At 40.3% G+C, this 12,381-nt stretch overlaps 1 protein-coding gene across 6 annotated transcripts in view; it reads left to right on the top strand.

Annotated features, from left to right (window-relative positions):
• The window catches only part of TLR1 (toll like receptor 1), a 40,418-nt gene that overhangs the window by 17,502 nt on the left and 10,535 nt on the right, over positions 1–12,381 (top strand). For 3 of the 6 annotated variants that reach the window (XM_035726259.1, XM_035726258.1, XM_035726257.1), the window contains exon 2: positions 9,493–9,687. The exons of the other annotated variants lie outside the window; for them this stretch is intronic. The gene's annotated coding sequence lies outside the window, so the exon portion shown is untranslated. The remainder of the gene's footprint in view (positions 1–9,492; positions 9,688–12,381) is intronic. 6 annotated transcript variants of the gene reach the window in all.

The raw sequence follows: 12,381 nt of genomic DNA, 5'->3' as shown, positions 1-12,381 counted from the left end.
TTATTCTTTCCCAAATGGATTCTGTGTGAGCAGGAGTTTGTGGAACTTCATGGCAGCAAGGCAAGGGTCAACCTCTGAAATGTACACAGTGGCCCTTGGAGTGTCTTATGGAGCCTCACTGGCCTCTGGGTGAGCTTTGTCATCCTGTTCAACTTCAGAGCTTGGGAAAAAATTAGACCAGTTATGAAAAATAAAGATTTTTTGTTCACATCTGAGTATATTATTAAATTTTTGACCCTGCTACACAAATTTGTAGTTAACCAGTGGGGACTTATGACTTAATAATTTATGTATATAAAGGAAAATACAGTTGACTCCTGAACAACAGGGGTTTGAACTGCACGGATCCACTTGTACATGGACTTTTTTACAGTGCAATACTATAAATATATTTTCTCTTCCTTATGATTTTCTTACAGTTTTGGTTTTTTTTTCTAGTTTATTTTATTTTGAGAATACAATATGTAATACATATAACATATACAATATGTGTTGATTGACTGTTTATGTTATTGGTAAGGCTTCTTGTCAACAGGTGGCCAATAGTGATTAAGTTTTGGGGGTGTTAAAAGTTATACACAAATTTTTGACTAAGTTTTGGGGGTGTTAAATGTTATACACAGACTTTTGACTTCACAGACAGTCAGCATTCCTAACCCCCACATTGTTCAAGGGTCAACTGTATAGACTTCAGTCACAGGCTATTGAGGGCAAAGACGTGGATTTATTTGCTTACAAAGGAAACTCAGAGCCACATTTATTTATAACTGGTTATTGAATAGGACTTTTTCTGGTTGTCTTAGAATTTTAGCAAATGGCTGCCTTCTTGCTGTGTCCTCAGATGGCCTTTCCTCTGTGTGCACACATCCTGGTGTCTCTTCCTCTTCTAATAAGGACACCAATCATATTGAATTAGGGTCCCACCCTTATGACCCCATTTAACCTTAATTAGCTCTTCAAAGTCCCTTTCTCCAAACAGAGTCACATTCTAAGGTACTGGGGGTGAGGGCTTCAACATGTGAATTTTGGAGGGGACACAATTCAGTCCATAACAGATGACTATGCAGATAAATTAAAAATGTTGTGAGAGAGACTGTAGTTGTCACCAATATTCCTTCGCCCTTTATTTAATTAATGTGTGAGTTTTTTCAGAGCAGCTGACAACCCAGCTAGAGAGTACATTGCCCAGCCTCCCTTGCAGCTTCATGTGGACACATGACTGAATTATGGGTGTGGGATGTAGCTGGAAACTGTGTGCCACTCGGGTCCTATCTCTAAGAAAATTACCCCTTCTACCCTTCTACTGGACAGGAGATACAGAACTAGAGGATCAGTCCAGAACCTGGAGATGAAAGCCACATATGGAGGGCATGCTCCTCGGTGTACCACTTTTGTGCTTTTCAGGCCAGCCTCTCACCCAGCCCTGGAGTGCTCACCTCTGTTACGTGAGGCAGAAGTAAACCTGCACCTTGTTTAAACTAAATATGTTCTGGATCTTTCGACACAGCATCCTCATCTGCACCCTCATGGATACAGTCATTAATGCCCCATAGGCAGTGGTACAGCCTTTGATATTTTCCTCCCTGTGTATACCTATTATGCGAGGAGAGTGTGTATAGTCCATTCTACAACCCCTGCCAACCTGACTAAGCCACCAATACCTGTCACTTGGACAACCTCTGGCCTCCTAACTGTCCTCCTTGCTTTTACTCTTTCCTCACATATTCTCCAAACAGCAATTGGAGGGATTGTTTTTATAATGTAAGTTCTATCAAGCTATTCCCCTGCTTTAAACCTTCTAATGACCTCCCCTTACAGTTAGAACAAAAGCCAAGCCCCTCATGACCTGTCATCATGGTCTGCCTTCCTCCCGCTCTGAACTTACCTGTGCATCTTTTTCCTGTCTCCCCTTGTCTGCCACACTCCAGCTACAGCTGCCTCTGGCTCTTCCCCAATGTGCCACATTGATTCCCCCCTCTGTCCGCTCTGTCCCCTCTTTACCTGGCACTTGCTACTCTCTCTGTTGAGATTATTCTTTCCTCAGAACATGCCTAGCTTGTTCTTGCCATTTGTGTCTCAACTTAAATGTCACCTCCTCAGAGAGACCTCCTGGAATTCCCAACCCAAGGAAACATTCCTCCCAGTCACTCTGGCACCCTGCTCCCTTTGGTTTTCTTTACAGCACACGTCACTCTCTAAATTATCTTGTTTACTTGTTTTCTGTTTCTGTCCACTAAAATATAAGCTCCAGGAGAAGAAGAACCATCTGCCTCTTGTTTTCTTCTCATCCCCAGTGCTAAGAACAGTGTGGTCCATTGTAGATCTTTAGTACAACTTGTTGGGTGAAGGAATAGCTCTGAATGGCCACAAGCATAAAATGGCTTTGAAATCCTCATTTTTATCTTAAAACCCCATGCAAATAGAGTGTCCCCTTCCTTCATATTTGTTCAGTGCATTTACCTGCTCCAAATCCATTGCCATAATTTGAGAAGTTTGTCTTAATACGTTTCTCACTGTTAGCACCATGAAGAGAATGAAAACTAAGTACCTCAATAAGGTGACAGGTTAGAAGGAATAGGCCATGGCAAGGATGATTAGGGAGTACTGCTGGCTTGAAAAATTTTGGGCAAGGCTGGGGCAGCATAAAGGCCCTGAGGCTTTGGCTGGGGAGGCCCTTCAAAGGGAGCTACATTGGGCACAGAGTTGGAATTGAAAGGGAGCTGTGAGCAAAGAAAGCATCTACCTGGCAGCCTTGCTGGATGTATTGGTTTTCTAGGGCCACCAGAACCAATTACCACAAACTGAGTAGCTTAAAACACCAGAAATTGATTCTCTTAGAGTTTCAGAGACCAGAAGTCAAAATCACAGGAACTTTTTTTTTTTTTAAGATTTATTTATATATTTTGAGAGAGAGAGAGAGAGCATGCAGGGGGAGGGGCAGAGGCAGAGGAAACAAGAGAATCCCAAGCAGACTCCCCGCTGAGTGTGGAGCCCTATGTGGGGCTCAATCCCACCACCTTGAGATCATGACCTGAGTTGAAACCAAGAGTCAGATGCTTCGTTGACTGAGCCACCCAGGCGCCCCAGCCACAGGGACTTTCTAGAGGTTTTTAATCATAGTTAGTTTATGAGAAATCTCAAGAGAGCCACATGTAAATATGTAGTTTTTACTTTTCCCCATTCAGTCAACTGGATTCTGAAACTCTCCCCTTCTCACCCCTTAGTGATGAGCAGACTTCATAGCTCTCTAGTCCTTTTGAGGTATTAATATCACAACCTCGTTTTAAAATTTTAATCTCCGTCTCCATCTAAAGCTCATCTCCTTTCTCCATATCATAGGCGGAGCTTATAGCTCAATCTTGGCATATATATGGGAGGTGGACGTGGTCTGAGATACATACTTCCTGCCACTCCCTCTTAAAAGACCTGATGTAAGGACCAGGGGTGAGGGGTAGGAAGGCAGATGTCCTTTTCTATAATTGTGTTGGTTAAGGTATGGAATGAGGAGACCTCAAACACAGGGGCTTAAATAAGATAGAAGTTTCTTTCTTTCTTAAATGTAAGTCAAATATAGTCAGGAGGTCTAGGATAAGTAGCAGTGTCTACTCCACAAAGTCATTCAAAAGCTCAGACTGGCTAGTTGGCTCTGTTTCCCATGAGGGTGAGGTAATGGTGGGAATGGCTAGTGTCTGGCTCAACTGCTTTTTAGAATGCCCTTAGTAAGATGCTTGGCCCCAGCTGTTGACAGCTCTCTTAAGAACATGCAGTATATAACACTTGTTTTCAGTTTTGGATCCAAATCATAGGGAAAATTCCAGTCAACACTGTATTATGTTATCAGTAGGACCAACAGATGGGAAGGGAAATTGAAATTGTTGGTGGGCTATGGCATTACATAGCAGATGAGCAACTTAAAATTCTATCCTAAATTTGGACTAAATAATCATAAAAAAAGGTATATCATTCATGGTAGTAGAAGAAAAAGCAGAGAAAAATGGCATAGATTTATGTCCATTGGTGAAGAAAGTCCACTTCATGGAGTATATCCTTTTTTTTTTTTTTTAAGATTTATTTATTTATTTGAGAGAGAGACAGAGACAGAGAGAGAGCACGTGAATGCATGCACAAGTGGGGGGAGGGACAGAAGAAGGGGAAGAGAATTTCAAGCAGACTCCCAGCTGAGCATGGAGCCCGACATAGGGCCCAATCCCATGACCCTGAGATCATGAACTGAGCTGAAATGAAGAGTTGGATGCTTAACCAACTGAACCACCCCGGCACCCCCATGGAATATATCCTAAAGAAATAATTGTTCAAACACATCTTAAGGAAATGTATGAACATGTTGTTTATTGCAGAGTTGTTTATAATAGCAAAAATTGAAAATAGCTGAAATGCCCAACAACAGATTTGTTAAATACATTGTCAATTAAAATATACATTGTACATAAGATGGAATATTATTTAGCCAATAGTAAAATTGTAGATGATGAGAAGAATAAAGGCAAAAAAAAATGTAGGTAAAATTGCATTTTCTTACAACTTGCAGCCCATTGACAAATACTTGAGACAGGCAGAGTATGACATTCCTCAAGGAACTCAACAACTGCCTTAGTGTTAATGCTTTGCCACAAGCAAAACACAGCCTTAGCCTGACAGTAGACAGATCTCCAGGATCCTTGTACGTCTTCTTTAACATATGAAAATCCTTTTAGGAACTTCCTTTGTCTTTACCGCCCAACTTAAAAGTGTATAATCAATCCTTCCTCACAATCCCAGTGCAGCTCTTCCTGCCCACAGGTCCTGTCCCTGTGCTTTAAGAAAAATACTGTTTTGCACCAAAAACATCTCAAGAATGCTTTCTTGACCATTTGCTGCTGGGCCATATCACATCATCTTGATGCCCACTGTGGGACCTGAGTCTTCTCATCGGGACTCCAAGCCTTGGTGCACACTTGGTGGGGACTCCTGCTTCTCTTCCTTTACTTTCACTTTGGGAGCTTTTTAAGGAGTATGGTCTTATTGGAACACTTTCATGTCGATTGCTTAGGCTGCAATCCTCTAGCCTGTGGCTACTCTATGAAGGAAGAAAAGCCTGCCTTTCACCTGGAAGCTAGTCCTCTGGCCAGAATGGGAATAAGACCCAGAAACTTGATGCCCTCTCTTTATTCTTATTATCGTACAAAGTTGTCTTTCTTGGGCATGGATAGCCACCTAAGTCACTAGGATGGCTGCCAACCTTAAAACTCCCGTGTGTTATTTCCTCCTCACTGGTCTAATGCGATTCCCTCCACATCTTTGGTCTAGCCACCCTGGCTACAACACCTCCACTAGGAGCTGGCCAAAACCTGTACCAGATTGAATTAAAACCCAACCAGGGACTGTTTCCTAGGGAAGTCAGCTGGAAAGACTACATGTGTTGGAATGTCGCTTAGACCATGACAGAGTTCTATCTTAACTGTTTTCCATCAGTGTCCCCTACTAACTACTAAAGTCACAATGTTGGGTAATTTCCCCTTGTAAAGTTTTTCTAGTGATTTCCATGGGTTAAAATGGTAGGTTTTTCTTCAGTCCATTCACTGGTACCCATTTCTAGCCTAGGATGCAATGGAGAAGTGGGGGGAAGGCCAGCATCTTTCCTACAAGACAAGGCCGTGTTCATAGCAATTTCATTCAAGAGATGCTTCCAGTCGCTTTGATACTAGGAACCTCTGACATATCCTGCGTGGGACACCACCTGGGAGTCTGGGGGATTTTCTTGGTAATGGTCCTTCCCTAACACTGCATGGCTCTAGTACTCCTTAGGAAATAAGGAAAAATGGTCCATTAATGGGACATTAAACTTCAATATGATCTATTGTTTAGATCTCTTCTGCAGGAAAGAGGGCAAATGAACTGAGGTACCCTATGTCCAGGCCTGCATGACCCTAAATCAGGACCCTGACCTAAGGGCCTCTTGCAGAATGTGTTTGGCCACTAACCAGGATAATAAGTCCCCTCCCAATACATTGGATGATGATGGTCTAAACAGGCCTCCCTCCTCCTAATAAACCCAAGTTGCTGGAGGAATCACAGGTGATCCCTAACAAAGCAGACACCGACTCTCTCACTGTTCCTCCTCCTAATAGACCCAGGTTACTCTTCTATGTGGGGGCTTCTCCCTCATTCATTTCCTGGGTAAAAGGCTATGATAATTGGAGCTAATTGTCTCTGGCTAGTCTACCTTGGGACAGGGACTTTAAGGAAAATTCCCAAGCAGCTGCCAAATTCCTTTTGTTTCAGGAAAGTCCCCTATCTTCTCTGGCCTGATGTGGACTGCCTATTTTCACTTGTTGGTGGAAAGAAAACATGTCTTCTCATCTGTCCCAGCTGATGAGCTTTAGGACCAGGAGTCCACTTTATCTGCCCTCTGGGCTTTTATCCACCTCCAGCCTTGCTGGCAGCACCTCACCTTTTCTGCCTTCCCCTCCCCCTCCTGTTTCTGCACCAGCTTGGGTGTGACTTGCATAACTGGTTCCTACACGGTCCTGGGTGCCTCCAACACCATTGGCTCCCCCTCCCACCCTTGCCATCAAGGAGTGCACCCCCTTGGACCTACATCACCCACTTCAGATTACCCCACTGGTGCCCCAGGTAAAAACTGACAATGGGGAACAAATTGATGGACTTTTAAGTGGACTGACTTTTAAGGTGGGACATATTCGGTATTTAAATTAAGTTTGTTGGGGCACCTGGGTGGCTCAGTCGGTTGGGCGTCTGTCTTCAGTTCAGGTCATGATCCCAGGGTCCTGGGATTGAGTCCCGCACTGGGCTCCCTGCTCGGCAGGAAGCCTGCTTCTCCCTCTTCCACTCCCCTGCTTGTGTTCCCTCTCTCACTGTGTCTCTCTCTGTCAAATAAGTAAATAAATCTTTAAAAATAAATAAATACAGTTTGTTAACTTTAATTAAGACAGATCTATCTTTAGAGTTATCAGCATTAAATATAAAAATTTATTCTACTCAGGTTTACTAAAGTCAAATAAGCTCCTGTTATCTCTGTTATAATTTGTCAGCAAAAAGATGACTTAAGGGGTGCCTGGGTGGCTCAATTGGTTAAGCAACTGCCTTCGGCTCAGGTCATGATCCCAAGGTCCTGGGATCGAGCCCCGCATCAGGCTCCCTGCTCAGCGGGAAGCCTGCTTCTCCCTCTCCCATGCCCCCTGCTTGTGTTCCCTCTCACGCTGTCTCTCTCTCTCTCTGTCAATTAAATAAAAAAAAAAGATGACTTAAAATGATGCTTAATTTTTGTCTGTCTCAAGTTTTTGTGGGTAATTGTTAAGACAGCTTTCAAAGTCTTTGGTAACCTTGAAATTTTAAAGTTTTGCTTGGATGGTAAATTGGATTGAATCTGCTGGACATTTAAGTCTTTTCCAAATAAGATAAAACACTAAAGCATTGATTACAGAATGTAGGTTTGTGTTTTTGGCTTCTTACTGCAGAAAAGCTGAGGGTACTTGGGTCTGTTGGTAAACATGCTTTGTGCTTTATTAAAAGATTGTACTATGGAAAAACATGTTTTTTTAAAAATTATGAAATCTACTCATAAATTTCAGGTCTAAAGACTTCTGGTATAACAGACAGTTCACAATTGGTTCCTACTTAATTTTCCCTGGAGACTAAGTTTCTAAGAGTCTGCTAAATGTAATTAAGCCTGATGGAAATAAGGAAAGCAACTCTGTATGTAGGAAAGTAGGAGATATACAAGAAAGATATAAGGAATGGGAATACATTTTATTGATATGAAAGTAATTTCCTCCTAAAATGAGACTGGTTGTTTGGACAGAAAGGCTTAGGATAAAATCTGAATGAAAAAGAAGTTTGTAGAAGATTTATGAAGGGAAATCTTTGGAAAGGAATTTTATGTGTGGTCAGGACTGAGGTTGAAATGGATAGATTTTAAAAGTACACGGGTATACTGGGGAGCCTGGGTGGCTCAGTTAGTTAAGTGTCCAACTCTTGATTTCAGCTCTGGTCATGATCTTGGGGTTGTGGGATTGAGCCCTGTGTCAGGCTCTGCACTCAGCAGAGTCTGCTGGAGATTCTCTCGCTCCTTCTGCCCCTACCACTGCTTCTGGGCATGCTCTCCCAATGAACAAACAAACAAACAAATAAATAAATCCTTTTTAAAAAGTACACTGGTATAAAATTGACTCTCTGTTAAAAAGACAAGGTTTTCTTGGATTGCTGGTCTGCTCTTGATAAGAAAATATAAATAGGGCACGTGGGTGGCTTAGTCGGTTAGGTGTCTACCTTTGGCTCAGGTCATGATCTCAAGGTCCTGCGATTGAGTCCCACATCGGGCCCTCTGCTCCTCTCCCTCTGTGCTCCCTGCTCCCCTCTCTCCCAAATAAATAAATAAATAAATAAATAAAATCTTTAAGAAATAAGCCTAAAAAAAAAAAAAAGAAAATGTAAATAAAGTTTTTTTTCCTCTTTTGTCTGCCTGGAAAACCAAAACTTTTATGCTTTGTCTTTATCAGGTCTTTGATTACTTAAGACGGTTAAAACTTCTCAATATTAATGGAGCTAAGTTTTTCTAACAACTATATAACTCTACATACTTGCCTTTGGAAACTTTTATTGCCACCTTAGTTAAATAAATAAGTTTCAAGTTTTGTAATGATCTGTAATCCTATTTAGGCATGTGCTTTATAACTTTCTGAGGCTTTAAACAAACTTCCCCAAGATTTGAATTGTCAGTGAAGTCTTTTTGACTAGTTAGGCCTTTTTATTTGGCATGTTAAATTACTTCAGAAGCACTGTTAAATAATGATAACCTTAGGTTATATTGTTTGGGTAAATACTATAGCTATTCTAGAAATGGTATGGAATTCCTGAAGTTTTAATATGTTTTGGCATAAGGCCATTACTTGATATTCTGATTATTGAAGTGTTATGTGTCATAGAAATAACTGGATTTCCTTACCAGCTATATTGTAATGAACTATCCTATCAGATCTTTCACCATGTGCATTTTTGAGCCTTTGTCATTTATGGTTACTGTCCTTATTCTCTTTCAAAATGTGTTTCACCTTCAAGGAGATTCATAAAATGGACTTTTGACAAATATAGGTTTTTGACATCTTTAAAATCATAAAAGATAAAATGGGTAAGAATTTCCAAAACTAACTAAAAAAAAGCTGTATTCAAACTGAACAAGAATTAGTAACATGGGACTAAATAAATTGAGGAAGATGATTATAGTTTTTGTGACTCTCGTTTGAAACACTGTTGGTTCATGAATGTTTGCTCTTCTAGATTAAGGAAACTTTCTTTAGGATGTCCATGATACACAGAAATATGATAAAATATTCCTTTGTGAACAGATTGAAGCATTTAACTTTTCTCTTTACCTGAACCATGAAATGCAAAACTCTCAGTGAGTGTTTTTTCTTTCATGGCAATTATAATTATTTGCGTAAGTTCAATAAAAATCTGTTCTCTTTATAACAGGACACCATTGGAAACATTGGTTATTTTACTGAGGCTTTGACTGGAATGTCATACTTGAGAGACAGTACGTAGATCAGATATGGCCCGTACAGCTTTAAGGAAGAAAGACTGATTGTATGAAGCATGAAGACAATAGAGCCCCTTGGACACATTAGCTTGACACCTTGCTTACAGAGTTCCCGGCAGCCTTACTAAGTGAGTAAAGAATGTCACTTCCTGGCAGGTGCAGAAACTTCAGGATATTTGGGGGACCTCAAGAAGAGGAATTCACCCAAGTCTACGGGTATTGCAGGCATGTCTGATGGTAAGGGGAACAAAGGCAAAAGAAATACAGATAAAACTACATTTCCTTACAACTTGCAGCCCATTGATAAATACCTGAGACAGGCAGAGTGTGACATTCCTCAAGGAACTCACAACTGCCTTAATGTGAATGCTTTGCCAGAGGCAAAATGCAAGCTTAGATTGACAATAGCCAGATCTCCAGGATCCTAGTAAGTCTTCTTTAACATATGAAAAGCCTTTTGGAAACTTCCTCTGTCTTTACCGCCCAGTTTAAAAGTATATAATCAAGCCTTCCTCACAATCCCAATGCAGCTCTTCCTGCCCACAGTGTCCTGTCCCAGAAACATCTCAAGACTGCTTTCTTGACCATTTGCTCCTGGCCCACATCACATCAGTAGATAGATATTTACTGACATGAAAAGATATTTATGATGTATTATAAATTAAGTAAAAGAGATAACAAAACAGCATACATAGTCTAAAGCCATTTGAGTGTGTGTGTGTGTGTGTGTGTGTGTGTGTGTAAAGTGGTACAAACTTTCTGAACAACAGTTTAGTAGCCATCAAGACTGCTAATTCATGTTATTTACATAAAAAAAGTCTGCATTTTGCTACAAAAATGATACTGGTGTATCTCTCTATGGTGAGATTATTGTTGATTTAATTTTTTTCTTTTCATTGATTTATATTTTCTGATTTCTTTTCAGTAAACATTTATTACTTGGATAATAAAAAAATTAACTAAAAAATTATGCTTGGAAAGAACATATACACATATATTTCTCGGACCTTGTTACAGAGTAGAATTTTCTAAACCTAGAAGCAATGTAGCAGTGGTCTGCTGGAGTTTGTATATGTTGTGAGAGCCAACTGTTAAATATTCAGAAATTTTGCAAGCAAGTCAGTTGGCGGCTAGAAATCAACTATTGTGGAAAGGTTTACAGGGCAGATATTGGCAAGTGCTACAAATCAGGCTTTTTTGGGGGGGTGGTGAGTAATTTGGTTTACTAGAACACAACTGAATGATAGTGATAGCAAAGAAAAAGTCAACTTACTTGTTTATATAAAAATATGTATTTATTGATTCAAAAGATCATGAAATGAGAAGTAAATAACGGGGGAAGACGTTTGCAAAAAGTTTGACAGAGAGTTAGTGTCAGGAACATAAAAGAGAATGTATAATTAAATAGAACCTGATAGAGAAATGGGCAAATGATGTGAATAGTTAATTCACTAAAAGGTACAAATTGGCAATAAACATGAAACACCATCTGAGACACTTATAATAAAAAGAAAATAAAAATGAAACAATAACAAGATATCCTCTTCATGTATGAAATTGTCTCCAAAATGCTACTTTTGTGGAGAATGTGGAGAGTATTCTGACACCCTTGGGGGCAGGCAAATCGGCACAAACTTAACAGAGAGCACTTTGGCAGTTATGCATCAAGAACATAAAGTTGTCCATGCCCTTTAACCTATTCATTCCTTTCAAACGTTCATCCTTAGACAACCGTAAAAAACTGCAACCAAGTTTGTGTACAAAGGTGCTTGTTGACATTTTACGAAACTGAAAGAGGGAACCTCTCATCAGGTAAATAGCTGGAGACAAGGCTGGCCTTGGCCTATAATTTACTCAGGTGGCTGTTTCAAAACTCTGGCTGTAAAACTTTAAGTAATTAAGGCAGAATTAATTTTAAGGCAAATGTCCAAGTGATGCCATTTTTATTCCCAGCCGGCTTGATGCGGCACGATTTGAGCTCCAGGGTCAGGTGGGTAGGCAGAACAGTGGTGTGAAAAAAATAGGGAGGGCAGGAAGGAAGCAGAGGCACAGTCCCCAAAGCAGGGCACTGTGGTCATAGCATTGTCCTCTTTCTCATTGATTAAGAAACCATATTCTCTACCCCTTCCTGATAAAAGCACTAAACAAACAAGGACTAGATGGAAACTTCTTCAACCTGGTAAAAAGTATCAATGAAACACTCATAGCTAACATCATCCTTAATGATGAAATACTCAAAACTTTCCCCCTAACATCAGGAACAAGATGAGGATGTCTGGTCTCACCACTTCTGTTCGACATTGTCCTAGAAATGCTAGCCATGACAATGAGGCAAGAACATATTATAAAATGGCATCCATATTGGGAAGAAAGATGATATTTTACAGATGACATGATCTTGTTTGTAGAAATATTTAGGAAACCACTAAAAAACTAATTAGAACTAACAAACAGTTTCCGCAAGGTTGCAGAGAAGATGTACAAAAGGCCAATCTGCACATGAAAAGATGCTCCACATCATTAGGCATCAGGGAAATGCAAAATAAAACCATAATGAGATACCACTTCATTCCCACTAAGAAGGCTATAATAAAAGTCAGATAATAACAAGTGTTAGCAAGGATGTGGGGAATTTAGAAGACTTACACACTGCTGGTGGGAACGTAAAATGGTGCAGCTGCTTTGGAAACAGCCCAGAACTTTCCAAAAGGCTAAACATAGTTACCATATGATGCAGCAACTCTACCCCTAGATATATACCCAAGAGAAAATATGTCTATAGAAAAACCTGTACACAATATTCACAGCATTATTCATAAAAG

The sequence above is a fragment of the Zalophus californianus genome, chromosome 2 (assembly GCF_009762305.2).
Source record: "Zalophus californianus isolate mZalCal1 chromosome 2, mZalCal1.pri.v2, whole genome shotgun sequence".
NCBI classification, from domain to species: domain Eukaryota; kingdom Metazoa; phylum Chordata; class Mammalia; order Carnivora; family Otariidae; genus Zalophus; species Zalophus californianus.
The sequence above is the reverse complement of the archived record's forward strand: the minus strand, read 5'-3'. Positions and strand labels throughout refer to the sequence as shown.